Genomic DNA, 16,828 nt, shown 5'->3' on the forward strand with positions numbered 1-16,828 from the left:
TCCGTAGTGGGCTCTTCGATCTCTGGGGTTGAAGTCACTGAGGCGGTTGGAAAGCTCCTCGGTGGCAAGGCTCCGGGGGTAGATGAGATCCGCCCGGAGTTCCTGAAGGCTCTGGATGTTGTAGGGGTGTCGTGGCTGACACGTCTCTACAACATCGCGTGGACATCGGGGACAGTGCCTTTGGATTGGCAGACCGGGGTGGTGGTCCCCCTTTTTAAGAAGGGGGACCGGAGGGTGTGTTCCAATCATAGAGGGATCACACTCCTCAGCCTCCCTGGTAAAGTCTATTCAGGGGTGCTGGAGAGGAGAGTCTGCCGAGAAGCCGAATCTCGGATTCAGGAGGAGCAGTGTGGTTTTCGTCCCGGCCGTGGAACAGTGGACCAGCTCTACACCCTCGGCAGGGTCCTCGAGGGTGCATGGGAGTTCGCCCGATCAGTCTACATGTGTTTTGTGGATCTGGAGAAGGCGTTCGACCGTGTGCCTCGGGGAGTCCTGTGGGGGGTGCTCCGGGAGTACGGGGTACCGAGCCCCTTGGTAAGGGCTGTTCGGTCCCTGTACGACCGGTGTCAGAGTTTGGTCCGCATTGTCGGCAGTAAGTCGAATTCGTTCCCAGTGAGGGTTGGACTCCGCCAAGGCTGCCCTTTGTCACCGATTTTGTTCATAATTTTTATGGACAGAATTTCTAGGCGCAGCCGAAGCGTTGAGGGGGTCCGGTTTGGTGACCTCAGCATTGAATCTCTGCTTTTTGCAGATGATTTAGTGCTGTTGGCTTCATCAAGCCGTGACCTCCAACTCTCACTGGAGCGGTTCGCAGCTGAGTGTGAAGCAGTTGGGATGAAGATCAGCACCTCCAAATCCGAGACCAAGGTCCTCAGTCGGAAAAGGGTGGAGTGCCCTCTCCGGGTCGGGGATGAGATACTGCCCCAAGTGGAGGAGTTCAAGTATCTTGGGGTCTTGTTCACGAGTGACGGTAGGAGGGAGCGGGAGATCGACAGGCGAATCGGTGCGGCGTCTGCAGTAATGCGGACTCTGCACCGGTCCGTAGTGGTGAAGAAGGAGCTGAGCCGAAAGGCAAAGCTCTCGATTTACCAGTCGATCTACGTTCCTACCCTCACCTATGGTCACGAGCTTTGGGTCGTGACCGAAAGAACAAGATCCCGGATACAAGCGGCCGAAATGAGTTTCCTCCGCAGGGTGTCCGGGCTCTCCCTTAGAGGTAGGGTGAGAAGCTCGGTCATCCGGGAGGGACTCGGCGTCGAGCTGCTACTCCTCCGCGTAGAGAGGAGCCAGCTGAGGTGGCTCGGGCATCTGGTCCGGATGCCTCCCGGACGCCTCCCTGGAGAGGTGTTCCGGGTATGTCCCACCGGCGGGAGGCCCCGGGGACGACCCAGGACATGCTGGAGAGACTATGTCTCTCGGCTGGCCTGGGAACGCCTTGGGATCCCGCCGGAGGAGCTGGTTGAAGTGGCTGGGGAGAGGGAAGTCTGGGCTTCCCTGTTAAAGCTGCTGCCCCCGCGACCCGACCCTGGAACAAGCGGAAGATAATGGATGGATGGATGGATGTGTTATGATCTCCAATAAGACTCCAAAGTCGATCTTTTTGTTCTTCTTAGTATTTTACTCATTGCCTGCTATTGACAGCTGTAGACATCCAACTCGTTTAAACTGGAAAGAATGGTTGTGAATGCTCATCTTTCAGTGTCAGTGGCGACACTAGACATCCAATTCATTTTGACTGGAAGGGTTGGCAGTAGTCATTCGCTGCTAGCCTCTCCTAGCCAAAATGGATATGGACGTCTGGTGCCGTCAATGGCAACCAAACGTTGTGTAAAAATGAGTGCCCTATATAGGATTAAAATTGCAAAATCTTTCACTCCAAGTCAAGAAAATGAATGTTTAATAGTTAACACATTTTCTCTTTTTAAGAAATGAACTTCTGATGGAAGGGAAAAAAAAAAGAGCAAAAGTCACTGACCATCCACGTCAAAGTGTTTCCAGATGTCGATGAACTGGGCGGCTGTGAGCTCGGCCAGGTGCAGGTGAGGTTGCTGAGTCTGGGCTGCCATCTCGTCTGTCCCCCGTGGATTGGATGCACTTGCACGCAGGGCCGGCCCAGGCCACTTGGGGGCCCTAAGCAAAATGCCAAGGGGCCCATATTTTTGGCCCACCATTTCGTCACAGAGTACTGTGAAACCCATACATGCAATCCAACCCATACGTCCACATTTTGTATATTAATCAGATTTTGTTGCACTGCATACTTCAAACTTCTCACCCCAAATGATTGTCAGTACTTACAGTAGATGGCGCCAAACCTTTTTCTGATTGGTATACTACTTGATAATAATGTCCGATATAAATGAAATGACTATATCTACGCTCTCCAGTCCAAATGCATATTATGCCAATATTTCGTTTTACTACAATCAGCGGAAGCCGTACATTTGCCGTTGCCGACAGGTGACAGCTTGCTCCGCTTTACTTGATTCGCTCCAGGCTTTTGCCCTGCAGCTAATGGCAATTACCAGTACGACATATTGACAAGCTCAGCTGACAACAGCGTTCAAGTCGGAGTGTCTTGCACAACAACAACAACAACAACAACAACATAAACAACATGCTCAATTACCGCGATACTGTTGTAGGGCTGCAGCTATAGAATATTTTAGTAATCGATTAATTGATGGACCAGTCAGTTGGAATATTCGAGTAATCGGATTAGAAACATGAAAAATTAAAATACCTGAGCTCAGCCTCAAAGAGTATAATTATTATTTTTTTTTTTTAATGAGGATCTATGTACAACAAAAGAACAATTGGCTAACTTGCATAGAAAAAGTCAGCTAGCTTAAATGCTATAAAATGCTGAAGTTTTTTTCACAATGCTCTTAACAAATGATTCAGACACATATTCCCACAAAAAACGGCTAAATATACCTATAAACTAAATTATGAATACATTAAAAAAACATTAGCTCAAACAAAAACTTAGCTCACGTTGGTCTTAACAGGGAGCAGTTGGATTCAGCCATGTAAAAAGAGGCAGACCAGAGGGCAGTGCATCCACCCTAATCAATAAAAGTAAATGCAAACAATTTCAAAATAAACCATTACAATGCCACTTTCATTAAACAAATACTCAAAGCAACAACATTTAATTCGAATGTTTTTTCTAATCGAATACTCGAGTTCATCGATTAATCGTTGCAGCACTATACTGTTGTTTCTTTTCTTCTACGATTTTCTTCTTTCCTTTCTCTGCTCCAGAGGGATAAATTCTCTTCCACATATCCGTGCATCTATTTTCCAAGCAAGTTTGAGCACCAATCATCGCAAAGCAGGTTTAACGTCACTCCCCAGGTTGCCAGATTGTAATGACAAGAAAATGGATGTTTGCATGGATCAACGGCAATGCGCCCCACATTATTCACGATGCCCTATTAACAACCTATAAAATGAGGTTTCCAGATTGGGGCCCCGCCCCCGAGTGGTCAGGGGCCCTAAGCAGCTGCATAGTCTGCGTATAGGCTGGGCCGGCCTTGATCCAATCCTATTGTTTAGCCACAACTGGATTCATTACCTTGTTACTTTTAATCCTTCACACAGCCGCTGGAAACAAATGTTTTATCCATCTGCAGGCGACCATCGTGATTTTACAGCACTATTTGGGTGTGTGTCTGCCTTAAGGCAAAACACCACCGCTTTTGTCCAACGGCGTCGCTGAAATCGACTAAAACTGAAAAGTGACCAAGTGTTGCCATTGACAGCACTTAAACCTCCACTCCATTTGAACTGGAAGGGCTGGAAGCGAACGAACGTATTCGCTGTCCCCCTCCTTGTTCAAATGGAGTGTATGTTTACTAGTGACAAACAGATTGAAATTCACAGACAAAAAAAAAATAAACTAAATGATTGTACACGTACATGACAAAGCAGTACTAACAAAGCATTTGTAATTGCAATCATTTTCTGGGAGAAATTGAGCATTAACTGACAGAATTGCATGGGTGCCAATACTTTTGGCCAGCAGTGTACGTCGGCTCCTTCATTGATGATGTGAGTATGCGTTGTAAAGTGAATTAATGTCGCTGCACATAGACTGTGAACATTCCTCACAATGCTTGGTGGAGAAACAGTTGTGATGATGTCTTCTTGGGTCCGTTTTTTTCCCCGATCGTACACAATCGTGATCTAGTTTTTATCGGCCATGACTGTTTGCTTGGATGACCAAACGTCCTCTTTGCCCGGACATGTCCACTTTTCACGTCCTGTCCGTTGCATCCGGCTTGATTTATAAATTCTGATGATCTGATGGGATGGTAGCATGTCTGATTAAGTGTTTACGAAAGTGAAATGCCATGGAAATATCCAATCTTGCCTAGCTTTCTAAATAAAACCTGTGATTGCAGGTGAACCAGCTTATGAAATGAGGGAGACTGACCCAGACTGGGCACCACCCCTACATCTGGGACACACATCTGTTACACCGACAAACACTGCACGCTCTGCAAGACGAACGTGAGCAGCTACGGAAAGAGACACTGCAAGCACCAGAGATGGGGGTCCAGCAGGATGCAAACATTGAAGAGCTGCAGACCAAGGAGGGACCATCTGAGCCTGGTGAAATAAACAGTCACCAACAGAATGAGGAAGGGACACCTGACGCTGGAGAAGAAAGTGGTCAGCTACAGACTGAAGAGGGGACACATGAAGCTGGAGAAAAAGGTGATCAGCTAATCACGGAGGATGAGACGCACAACACCAATCAGGATGTGACACAGACTGTGATTATTGACCGTTTTGAAATTTTCACAGAAAACTCATCAAATCTGAAAGCACGTGCCCAAATGTTTTCCAGCTACAAGCACCACCACACTATGAAGTATTTAATATGTATTACACCCAAGGGAGCCATTTGTTTCTTATCAAAAGGCTGGGGAGGGCGTACAAGTGACAAACATATAACCCTGAACAGTGATTTTTTTGTTTTTTAAATATTTGTTACCTGGGGACAATGTCTTGGCTGACAGAGGTTTTGACATACAAGAATGTGTGGGCATGTAGTGTTCAGATGTCAAACTCCCAGCATTTACAAAAAGCCGCTGTCAGCACATTTGAGAATCCATGTTGAAAGGGTCATCGGAAATGTTTGTCAGAAGTATAAGATCTTAAAAGGGAACCATACCCATAAACATGATTCTTCCATGTGAAGGGGAAGAAGCCCCAATGTTGGATAAGGTCACTTTCTACATACTGTACTACATAGACGTCATCATTTTGTAAGTGGGCCAATTTTGCACTTTCCCCAATAAGTTCGTTTTTATTTGGAATTTGGGAATTAGATGAACTCAAGACACCCCTCTCAACATTTTAGCATCTCTGAACATCGTCATTTTTGTTTTTCTAATTGCCAGCTAGGAATGGAGGCATCGTCTTCACAACCAACAAAAATGCAATTTTATTATTACTATCATCTAGAATTTTTCCTCCGTGTCATGTCCTGCTTTTTTGTGTTGACACTTGCCTTTGTGTTTCTCAGTGTACATCAGAAGCGATGACCGGCCACCATGCTTTGCTGCCTAAACTGCGCCTGAGAAGTACATGTACAAACAAGGTATTGTTCTGGATGCCTTTTAAAAAAACAACAACATCTCCTTCATTTAAAAAATGAATTGAACTACATTATTTCTTCTTGTCTGATGTTTTTTTACGCCTGACAGCTAGGAAAAACTGCCATGCCGTCACCGCAGCTCCAACAGACCAGCAGATCCTTGGCCAGCTCACGGTGACCTTTGGGAAATACAAAGGCAAGACCTTCTGTGGCTTATGGAGGAAGATGTCTGCTATGTCAAGTAGTGAGTATAAATAAGAAATTGATGTGTGTCTTTGTTACCCAAAAGAAAATAAAAAAATCAGTTTAAAACAACTACTGCATGCTCTCTTAAAAAGTCTCCTCGATAGCCACGTGAAGGAGAGGCGACGACAGATGGGAAGGTGCGACACCAAAACTGGGGAGTGGTGGCTGAAGGAGCAGCTTCTACGCTACGTGGATATGTTCCCTCCGGTGTCATGCCACTTGGAGCAGAACATCGACCGGGCCATCTGCGGGCATGGCAGCTTCCGGTCCTTCACGTTCGAGGAGATGTGGCAGTTTTATGACCTCTCCAAGTTCTTCCGTAACGATCTCGCCAAAAGCGCAGAAGAATGGAAGATGGTCCAGGAAGCCTTCTGCTTCGTGCGTCAGTGGCTACTGATGACAGAGTAGGACATCAATGTCACGTTAAGCGATTTCGACTGTACATCCTCACAAAGGAGGAGGAGGTCAGTAGGTCGATAAAAAAATAACATAATTTCCTTTGCCAGTGTTTTAATGCATTTCAGGGCTTACCCGTGATATTTATTTTTTGTTCTGTAGCAAGCTAAAGGCAAAGTTGCACCAGCTACGCCCCTCACGTCAGCTTGTGCATCAGCATTAGCAGCATTATCAACATGACCTGCTGTAGCAAATACACCATCTTCAGCAGCAGTAGCAGCAGCACAACAACAAGCACCACCACCACAAGGTGATGATGAAGACTGGCAATGTAAAATACTACGCGCCTGTGCGCTTTTTGCCCAATCTGCACAGGGTCACAAAAAATATTGATAAAAAAAAAAAAAAAAAAAGACCTACATGGTCAAGGCGTCCACGTCCAAAGGACTTTCTGGCAGGTCTTTTGAAAACTTTGTAAATTTTAAGGAGGCGGTCAATGACCTTGTAAAATAAAACATATTGAGATGTACTTCATGTCTCAGCTACTTCTTTTTACACACACAAATAACCATATTGCTCGGCATAGCATATAGTCCTGTATATTGTGCACTTTCCCAATGAGTGCTCACAGAAAATTAAAAACCTAGTCCTTATTTCTCAACACGTCAATATCTGCAAAACACTTGCTTATCATTAAACTTATTTAAGACTCAATACAGGCTGCTTAACTTTTACTGTGTACTATATCTCCTTTATTTAAATACAAGAAAAAAAAAACTGGAATTTGAGTGTAATAACAAATACATTTAAGGCATACAGAAATTGGGAAAAGTCCAAATGCCCATAATTGAAAGTGGGGAAAAAATAGGCCAAGACAACACAACAGCTAAAACAGTAATGAAGAAATCTATAATGCTGCGCTTCGGACCACGACGCCACTTGAAGGAAACAACGTCGAACTTTGGTCCCGCCCTCCCGCAGCCTCTGAACAGATGCTCAACCACCCTGCAGAATGGAAAGATGCCAAGGCCACCCAGAGTTAACTTGTTACCTGTTGGGCAGAATGACATCGTGAATGAAAATTTAAAACCTAGTAACTTACTTCTAATGGAATACTAGTTTCTTAACACTTGTATATCTGATTAACACTTGCATATTGCAGTTTGCTATTGGCCTAGTTCAGGAGTCGGCTATCATTTTATTTATTTTAACATCAACACTACCTCCTTCGTACACTTAAATTTATTTTTAGGTAGTACTAGTGTATATTATTTATTTATGTACTATTGACATTAATTTATTGTGTGATGCACTAATAGGGTGTTGCTATTTTTAATGTCATTGTACTATTTGAATGACAGAGCCTATTCTATTCTAACATTCAAACAGCCGTATTCAACCGCCTGCAACTACCACAGAAAAGACAACACACAAATGGACCTAAAATATGAATGAATGAGCTCATCTGTGTATACGTATTTTATATATTCTGCGGGGGAAAATTCACCTAACAAAGGCATTTAGGATTCTTTTACATTGGCCAAAAACACACCTCCTTAAAATAAATTTAAAAAGCTTTGAAATGTTATAAATATTCTTAATTCCAGAATAAATATGGTTCAAAACATTATTTGAAAGCAGATTTTTCTTGATTTAGGTAAAAAATGACCAACGTTTAGATGTATGTGCTTAATAAGAACAAATGGCAATATTTACTGAAGTAAGTAAGTGGGATAATCTCACATTCATCTGTTAGTCTTTAACGCGCAAAACAAGATGGAGAAAATGATTTGACTAGACTATGTGGGCCTAAAGTGCAGTAAGTAACTGGAATTAGTGCTCATTGTTTAAATACACTTTCAACTCATTCATAAACTGTTTTACAAAAAACTCATAGCTGCCACCCTGGAGGGGATGTTCAATCCGAGTGGGTTCGGTCACAGATTGCAGACCGGAAGAACTGGCCAATCAGAGCAGGGTTGGGGTACCACCCCACACTCTGGACTGATGACCAATCAGAGAGAGCGTCTTTAACAGTAGGGCAGAATGCTACAAATCAGTCAACTTTTTGCAATTTGAAGACAGAGGCCGCATCGCTCCTGACCTTTGACCCTTGACCCTAATGTTTGACCCAGGGCGTCAACGTTGCATGCAGGTGTCGCCAGAGTTCGATTGCACTTCACGTGGGAGGAGGCCCCAAAAGACTGTAAGGTGGTTGTAAAGTGTATTGTGTTAGGGCTCCTTGATTGCAGGCTGGGAGACCAGACGGGCGTAGACGCCGACAGCTGCAAGCCATCGAAATCAGCCGCCTTTATAAGCCAGCTCGTCGTTGCCGCTCGTCGCCAGACCAAACTTTCAGTAATCCCGTCAGTGAAGTCCAGCATTCAGGTATTTACCACATTAATTCTTACCCGGCTAATCAGACCTCTTGTTCCGTCCCAGGATTCCCCGTGCCTGCTCCCTGAATTGTACCGACGCCTGATTGAGCTCCTGTCAACACCTGCCAGCTACACGCCAAGTGCACGTGCGGTGCTGCGACTTGTGCTCAAATAAACTTTTGAAAATCACCACAGCCACCCTTGTCTGCTTTGGGGTCCACTTCCCAGCGCACCCTAACATATTGAGTGTAATAGTGAAAGACACATATCAGCTCTGCACCCTGGTCCACCGGCTGAAGCTACACACCAGACTACAACCAACAAAGACGACAGCGGGGAGCAAAGTGAAAGCTCATCATCCTCAGTCAACTCCATGTGTACGAAGATTTGTGGAAGCGAAAATGGCTCACGTTCATGTTCCAAGATCTGCTTAGTGAAGCTGGTCAACGAGAGAAAGCTGTTAAAGTGTATGCTGTGTTGGACGAACAGAGCAACAAGTCTCTTGCTAAGACTGAATTCTTTGAAATTTTCAGTGTAAACTCTCAGATGATGCCATACACACTGAAAACATGCTCAGGTATACAAGAGACAGCAGGTCGACGAGCATCGAATTTCATACTGGAGGCTATGGATGGGAAATCACAACTTCCTTTGCCCACTTTAATCGAGTGTGAGATGGTACCAGACGACAGGACTGAAATTCCATCTCCAAATATTGCACTCCACCACGCTCACTTACAGCCAATTGCCAACAAACTGTATCCTGTCGATCACGACGCTCCCATTCTTCTGCTTTTAGGAAGAGACATCTTAAGAGTGCACAAAGTAAGAGAACAGATCAACGGACCAAATAATGCTCCTTATGCACAACGGCTGGACCTGGGGTGGGTCATCGTTGGAGATGTGTGCCTAGGAACAGTCCACAAGCCTTCGGATGTAAATGTATACAAGGCAAATATACTATCAAACGGACGCACATCTCTTCTTCATCAGTGTCCAAATACTATCAACGTCAAAGAAGACTACAGCGGTATGCAGAAACATCGTGGTTTAACATCACAAGCAAGCAAGGAGAACGAGCATGCTTAACCGAGCACCGATACTCTTGGATGTTCAGTGTTTGATAGAACTCCAGATGACCATAAACCAGCTCCATCAATAGATGACAACGCATTTGACTCTCATGGAGTCAGAGGTCTACCAAAATAATGAAAATAGACAAGTGACACAACCTGGAGTCGGCGCCAAAGATCGTGTGCAACGTCTACGCGGCAAGCTCTGAGGACCGCTACGTCTGTGTGACAGCGCGAACGCCCCTGGAGATGGGCAAAGACGACAGGCTAAAGACTGTCACCACCCGCCACAACACCGACAACCACCAGTGGCAGGACGTGGACTCGCTGCCTCTGATCTACATCTACGACAAATTCCAGATGGCAGTAGCTGCCACCAACCTGGAACGCATGGCTTCCTACTGCCCCAAGAGCTACGCCGAGCAGGACGAGGCGGCCCGTCAGAAAACCGGGTCCATGGATCTGCATTATATATATATATATTTTTCTTTCATCATTATTCATTCTTTTTTTTTTTCTTTTTTGCATATTTATTGTCTGCTTTTTTTTTTTTTTCTTCTTTCTTTCTTTAGGAAGAATGAAGCCTCTCGAGTAACCTCTGAGAATTTGAAATTTTCTTTGGTTGTATAACATATACTGTACAGTAGATATATATACAGTATATTATATATTTAAAATATATTTTAATAAAACTATTTTTTTTTTCTATCCAAACGGAGGAGGCACATTATAAATATGGCGCAAAACACTCAGATGACTTGAAGTTCTGCTCCGAGACCCCCAATTTGGCCAAATTTCAAAATTGACCTATATGCATGTGTGATACATCATTGGAAAGCTTAAAATCTCAATTTTCTGGGGGAAGAAAAAATTTGAACAGGTGGCCATTTTAAAAAAAAAAAAAATTTTTTTTTTTTTTTAAACAGCGGAAGCCTATCTGGAGGTGAGAGAACGCGACAGCAGAATTACAGACGCCATGACTTTAACGAGATCTTATCGTGTACTTTCATTTATCGATCCGAAAACTCCATGTAGCATGTATCACCAAGTGTCAAGACAGAGCTGTGAATGGCCACAGCTGTTTTTTTGGCGGATTTTATGGGTAAAACATGGTAATATAACAAGAATCGCCACGCAGAAATCACGGACATCAAGGAGTAGTCGAGATTTTCTTTTTCATATATTTACCCTTTTAAACGTCCCCCCCCCCCCCCTAATTTTCTTTGTTTGGATCGATTATGAATCATCTAACATAACGGGGAAAATGCGACAGTAACAAACAAATACAGTTAAGCGATAGTTATGAGGTAGATATCTGTGACTTATTTACAGACGCCAATTGTTTTCATTGTGACGTAATGTAATTAAAAGTTTAAAATATGTCATGTTTAAAAATGATTCAAAATTAAAATAAATATATTCAATAATAATATTAAGATAATAAAAAATTAAAAATATTTTTTTTAAGTCGTTTTTCTTAAACGAAATATTAGACACAGTTTAATGATTCTAAACTCAAAATGGCAGACATTTTGGATAATAAATATAATTACTTTCTTTTTATGGCTTGGCAGAAACAAAAACGGTTGCGCGACGTCTGTAAACGGGGGTTTCCAGGGTAAAACGGACCAACTAAAAATAGTTCGGGGGCTTAATGCACCATGAATCTGCTATGGCAGCATATAGACATATTGTTCTATCAAACACATCGGTTCTTTTGGCTCAAAATGCTACAGTTTATTTTAAAGAAGGGTGCAAGAGCAGAAACTGCTTTTTCAGTCTTGTCTGTGTTTTCCGCCATATATTAACGTTATATAGGCATCTTTGAGTGAACATCGAGTAAAATTCAAGTGACTCAAGGCCGGGCCAAGTGTTCTCTTTTTGGGGGAATCAATATATGGTCTCCCTACTGTTAGCATCATATCAAAACAAATGAATGTGTCAACAGTGAATGTAGTGGTTTGAAGGGAGATGGCGTGCAAATGTTCACTGAAGTTGGTTTATAGTTAAAATGATGTTGTTTAATGTTTAATAAACTAACACATTAAGAGGTCAGTGAATGTTGACTATATTTCTGTAGTCTACGTTATTTACCAGATACTAAATGTGTGTACATGTATGCACACCTGCACATGAGCCCCACAAAATAATTTGTTTTCATCTTCCTGTGCTCTCTAACCAGAGCCGCTGTAGTGATCAGCACGTCTGAGCCAAATCGTCACAAGTAGAATGTTCTACACTTTTTTTGTTATTATCATTTCGACAATATTTTATTGTTTGTGATGTTAAATTTATATTATCTTGCACATATCTAATGTGGTATAATAATCATAATAACGTTGATATTAAATAAAGAGTCATTTTCATTGGTGAATGACTTTTTGTCATGTGTGGATACATGGTTAAATAAAAAAGGGTTCGATTGATAAATAACATGTTGTTTCATCATTTAAAAAACAAATCATTAAAAAAACAGATTTGGATTTAACATTTTAATTTCGTAGGGTGCGTAATTTTTGAGCCATAGGACAACGGGAGATGAACAACGTTACGATCGCACCTGAAATAAAACGTTGGTTGCGCTTTTGATATTTGACCACGAGATGGAAACAACGTACTTTATAACAATGTCTGAATTGCGTCGTGCTCGCAGTTTTTGGTTTTGTTCATGTATTTTAACTAGATTGCTGGTTTCTTTTCTAAATACAACCCAAACACGGGACTAAGCGTATTGTTTATTCCCCCTGTGAGTGCCGTTGGGCAGAAAGTAAAGTTAAAATAATAATAATAAAATGTAATGCTTTGTCACCAAAGCTGAAGTTGATAAAAAACTAAGAACATCATGTTTTAGCCTACACTCAAAGTTGTCTATCATAGTGTATCATATGGGATTTTTCATTATGTACAATTCGGTTCAAAAGTCTGGGGTCAAAGCGACCCCAAACTTTTGAACGGTAGTGTATGTATAACAAAACTACATACTGTGGTATTGAAAGTTCCCAAATGGCTTTAAAACAGAAAAAAAAAACTTTATTTATATTACATATACATTCATATATGCTGTTTTTTTTTTTTTTTTTTTTTTTTTAACTGTTTTGTTGGGGGTAAGCAATTGAGCAGATAATTGGAACAACAGTTATTAGGATGGGCAGGGCTGCAGGCAAGCAGATAGATGGGCAGGCAGGCCAAAAGACAGGCAGGCAGATAGATACATTCCTATTCTGAGTGCCCTGCTGCCACTTTAAAGGGTACCACGAATAGAAAGACATGTAGTTCTTAAACGATAAATTCTAGTACGAGTTATAATCATTTGATCTTAAAACCCCTCTTAATGTTTTCGTTTTAATACAAGTTGCAAAATTTTAAATCAAAAAAGTAACTAGTAGCTCGCCATTGTTGTTGATGTCGCAGGGCGGCGATGTCACATGAGTACACTGCTGTACTTCCACAGTGTCACTCTTTAACTATGTTAGGTAGTGATTTAAATACACCACAAGGTGTCAATGGCGAGTATTAAATTATCAAGCCAATGACTACATTTGTCCCTCGACGGACGCCGTAGTTTCCTTTTTCGTGCGGGTCCATTTGTGCCTTACGTTCATTTGTACGTTGTCTTCACAACATACAAGACTCCTGACATAGTTTGTATATTGTGACTAAATATTGCCATCCAGTGTATTTGTTGAGCTAAACGAGTTGCTAAAATGTTTAAATACAGTTTCACCAAAGTCTTATGCGTATTTTGCATAATTCAGTGACGTGCGGTCAGGGGAGGCTCTGCCTCACCTGTCATCATGACAAAAAAGTAATTATAGCATTGATTTTTTATTCATATTTGTCCATTGCTCTTTATGTATGACTCATTTCAAACATTTTTATAGTCAAAATCGCTGAATTTGCCTATTTCCTGTTCAAATAAAGAAATGAAACGAGAGGTGCGGCAGCAACGAGTAAAGCCTCACCTCTGATTGCGCAATCCATAACAAACCGGGTTGATACATGGAATTGGAGCGTGCTGGTTGCCGTACATCTGCATGTCGCCATTATAATGTTTCCACATACGTTTATTTGACCTGATTTTCCACAGTCTGGCTAATGTCTTTATCCCTTAAAGTTTAATGTTTGTTAGCGACATATTTAGTTTTGCTGATGGGAAATAAAACCGCAGTGAAAAGGCACAGGCTGCGGCAGATAGTACTCTGCCGCACTGCAAAGGGGCGTACGTGAAACTAGACTTTCCGTTAAAAGTGGACGCGGTTAACACAACACCGGAGCTAAAAGGTTTGCTTCAAACTACGGGACAGAAGATAACTCGCGCTTTTCAAACGGACTGGTACACCGGAAAAGACTGGCTATGTGGCTGTCCTTCGAAAAATCGCCTTTGCTGCTTTCCCTGCCTTTTCTTCTCAACTTGTGCCAATGTCTGGACTAACACGAGATATTGTGACATTAAAAAACTACCACGAAGCCTCAGCAAACATGAGAGCTCGACCACTCACATTCAAAGCCTGATTGCTTTAAAAACTTTTGGAAGCTCAAGGATCGATTTGGCTTTGAAGAACAGCGGAAGCTCAACGGTAGCATCCTCAAGGCTAAGGTAAAAGAAAACCGAAAGAGTTTGAAAGACCTCATTAATGCAACCTGCATCCTAGCTAAACAGGAGTTAACATTTCGTGGTGAAAGCGTGTAAGCTCTTCTAAACGTGGCATATATGTAGAACGATTACATGGTTTTGCTGAGAAAGATGAAAGGTTAGCTAGACATTTGGACACGTCCACTGTGTTTTCTGGCATGTCAAACAGAACACAGAACGATCTAATTGAAGCAATCCTCTCCATTGAGGCGGAGAGATTTTTTTTTAAAGTAAAGGAAAATAAGGAGGACTTTTACAAAAAGGGCGTAGGTTTGCATAGGGACGGTAGGTACATAACACTACCAACTTTTCAGGATGCTAAAATTGTCCCCACAAACTTTTAATTAGCCTTACCTTTTTTGCATGATATAATGTTCAGTTATATAGAGAATTTAGATCTTTCAATAGTTCCATATGTTGTAAGGATAGAATTGACCCTACCATTATTAAGTGAATCATTTTCATTATGTTTATGTTTGCTAATAAAAACCAGACATTTATTCAGGAAGTTTTCAAAATGTTTCTTTAGTATTTTTTGAAAACAAAGGTTTGAATCGAACAGTGTATCATCTGAACCAATGCACGTAAAAGTTATTATCAGAAGATAAGGATTTATTTTGCATTGATCATTTTGCCTATTAATTAATTAGGTTCATATACATGAGAAATGTGGCCCTTTGCCCCCTTCATCCAATCTGTTTGGTCTAATTGATGTCCCGTCCCCAGCAAAAAGTGTACCTACATGCAAGTTATGCTGTTATATCGTCCCTACGAATGTTGAGACCAAACCTATGCCCTTCCAAAGTAACGCCGGTTTTTGTGGTGAAGGACAGGCGCAAGACCACAAACAGTTTTCATTTCAATCTTATAAAAAAAAATAATAATAATAATAATAAAAAAAAACAGCTTAGACCAAGAAAAATACAATAGAATATTTAAAAACTCAATTTTGGCCTTAAATAAAATATTCTTTGTATATTCTTTTTGGACAAGCGTTCAGGAGGCATCCAAACCAGATGGCCGAACCCCCTCAGCTGGCTCCTCACAATGCGGAGGAGTAGCGGCTCGATCCTCCATCCCGGATGATCACTTTTTCACAATTATCCAAGAATGAACTCTTTACACTCTGCGTAGTAAAATCGGGGACGCGGCGTCCCCTTGATATGTGTTGGCCATAACGTCTGTTGTACCATAAAGAAAATAAATAATTTTTGGGCAGTACATAGACGAATAGTAGCTCTTTCATTCAATACCAGATGTCCTGACAGATCCAGATACCTGTTGCATTGTACCCAAATGAGTTTTCCGCAGAGCCAGGCGGTTTACCAAAAATTGACCGTTACCAAAATTCTTCACGATGACCGACGTAATTTTGACCATGTCGGTAAATTTGGTCATTTAATAAAACAAGTGAATATAGTCTTTTCATCCCGCTTTGACGCTGTGTTGTTCGGCTACGTTCGTTCCCCTTTAAGAAAGCAGTCAGTGTGTTTACATGTGAAGTCACGTGGTTATCAGGAAATCAAGCAAACAGCAGCCCAGTAGGCTAACGCTAGCGGCTAATGCTACAAGCAAACGTGATGGAGTCGGGCTTAAGGGAGCTTAGCCAAACTTTCACCCGACATTAAGTAGACTCTTGGCGGCCTCCAGGCAGGCTTTCACCCGCTTTCCTCACGATTTCATGAGAGGGTGCTTCTATTGCTTTCTACTGGCTGACGCTAGCGGCTAACGCTACAAATGAACGTGATGGAGTCTGATAGCGGCTCTAACCTTGTCAAAACGGCTGAACTTAATGAGTGGATTGGGCACCGACTGCATCTAGCAATTAGTATGTCGCGTTATTTTGTATCTGTGTGTGTGTGTGTGATTTCTTTGACAGCTTTTATGATGGTAAAGCATTCACCATAAATTATAATCCAACAGTGGGGCTTATAATATCACCATTTAATGGCCACCGCTATTTTTCTGTATGTGCTTGCTTTATTCTCTGTCATTACGGCCATCATAAAATCTTAAACGCTTCATTGGCATAAGAGCAATATAGCTTTAGCGTGTGTGTCTCTGTGGTGGGGGTGCATATGTGCGTGCATGTATTTAAAAAAATGCTCTGAAAAAAAGAAGAAAAAAAAAACAAAAAACAGAAACATTGAAGTAAAAAGCAAAAAGTAATAATGTCACATCAGCCATGAACAATAAGTTGTCTGTTTGAAGTGTACTGTTCAAGTCGTATGTCATTTGTGTTACAATGACATGTTTGCACAGTCGTCGTATTGATTTGTATAATGTTGTTCAAGTCATACTAGCTGTTATAAATGTTCACACTTGAATTCTTACTGTTTACAAGACATTTTCATATACTTAATGTTTAGACTGCATGTACAATTGTTAAACATGTTAAATTGAAAGCTGGTAAATAAAAAAGAGAAACAGTACAGAAAAGCAGTTTCTTTTCAGGTCAGTCACGTCAGCCTCTCGCCATAGTACACGCACA

The 16,828-nt window shown here is 41.9% G+C and overlaps 1 long non-coding RNA gene across 1 annotated transcript; it reads left to right on the forward strand.

Annotated features, from left to right (window-relative positions):
* The first annotated feature begins 1,475 nt into the window (after positions 1-1,475).
* LOC130923802 (uncharacterized) lies at positions 1,476-6,752 on the forward strand. Its single transcript, XR_009064784.1, has 6 exons — positions 1,476-2,039; positions 4,410-4,725; positions 5,540-5,614; positions 5,721-5,855; positions 5,950-6,321; positions 6,416-6,752. It is a non-coding gene; the product is annotated as an uncharacterized LOC130923802 (long non-coding RNA).
* Positions 6,753-16,828: the final 10,076 nt, after the last annotated feature.

Source organism: Corythoichthys intestinalis, chromosome 1 (genome assembly GCF_030265065.1).
Source record: "Corythoichthys intestinalis isolate RoL2023-P3 chromosome 1, ASM3026506v1, whole genome shotgun sequence".
NCBI lineage: Eukaryota > Metazoa > Chordata > Actinopteri > Syngnathiformes > Syngnathidae > Corythoichthys > Corythoichthys intestinalis.